The sequence below is a fragment of the Pristiophorus japonicus genome, chromosome 23 (assembly GCF_044704955.1).
Source record: "Pristiophorus japonicus isolate sPriJap1 chromosome 23, sPriJap1.hap1, whole genome shotgun sequence".
In the NCBI taxonomy this organism is placed as follows: Eukaryota; Metazoa; Chordata; class Chondrichthyes; family Pristiophoridae; genus Pristiophorus; species Pristiophorus japonicus.
In genome coordinates, this window is record NC_091999.1 from 19222141 (window position 1) to 19223524 (window position 1384).

Genomic DNA, 1384 nt, shown 5'->3' on the forward strand with positions numbered 1-1384 from the left:
TAGATTGAGAGTAAACTGGCAAGAAATATAAATACAATCAGAGCTTCTACAGATATATAAAAAGGAAGAGGTAGCTAAAATAAACGTTGGTCCCCGAGAGGATTAAACGGGGAAATGGCAGAGACTTTAAACAAATATTTTGTATGGTCTTCACGGTGGAAGACACTAAAAGCATCCCAATAATAATAGATAATCAAGGGGTCACAGGGAGCGAGGAACTTAACACAATCACTATCACTGGAGAAAAAGTACGAGACAAACTATTGGGACTAAAGGTGGACGTCCCCTGGACCTGATGGCCTGCATCCTGGGGTCTTAAAAGAAGTGGCTGCAGAGAAAGTGGATGGATTGGTTGTAATCTACTAAAATTCCCTGGATTCTGGCAAGGTCCCAGTGGATTGGAAAACCTCAAATGCAACACCCCGATTCAACAAGGGAGGGAGGGATACAGAAAGCAGGAAACTATAGAGCAGTTAGCCTCACATCTATCATTGGGAAAATGCTGGAGTCCATTATTAAGGAAATATTAGGACATTTAGAAAACCATAATAGTCAAGCAGAGACAGCATGGTTTTATGAAAGGGAAATCACGTTTGAAAAATTTGCTGGAGTTCTTTGAGGATGGATGAAGTGGAACCAGTAGCAGTTGTGTATTTGCATTTCAAGAAGGCATTCGATAAGGTGCCAGATAAAAGGTTACTGCACAATATAAGAGCTCACAGGATTGGGGGTAATATATTAGCATAGATGTAGGATTGGCGAACTAACAGAAAACACAGAGTCGGGATAAATGGGTCATTTTCAGGTTGGCAAACTGTAACTAGTGGGGTGCCACAGGGATCAGTGCTGGGGCCTCAACTATTTATAATCTATATTAATGACTTGGATGAAGGGACGGAGTGCACTGTGGCCAAATATGCTGCTGATACAAAGATAGGTGGGAAAGCAAGTTGTGAGGAGGACACAAAGAATCTGCAAAGGGTTATGGACAGGCTCAGTGAGTGGGTAAAAATTTGGCAGATGGAGTATAATGTGGGAAAATGAGAGGTTATGCACTTTGGTAGGAAGAATAAAAAAGCAAATTATTATTTAAATAGCGACTGCAAAATGCTGCGGTACAGAGGGATCTGGGGGTCCTTGTGCATGAAACACAAAAAGTTAGTATGCAGGTACAGCAAGTAATCAGGAAGGCAAATGAAATGTTGGCCTTTATTGAAGGGGAATGGAGTATAAAAGTAGAGAAGTCTTGCTACAATTGTACAGGGTGTTCGTGAGACCACACCTGGAGTACTGTGTACAGTTTTGGTCTCCTTATTTAAGGAGGGATATACTTGCATTGGAGGCAGTTCACAGAAGGTTCACGAGGTTGATTCCTGAGATGAGG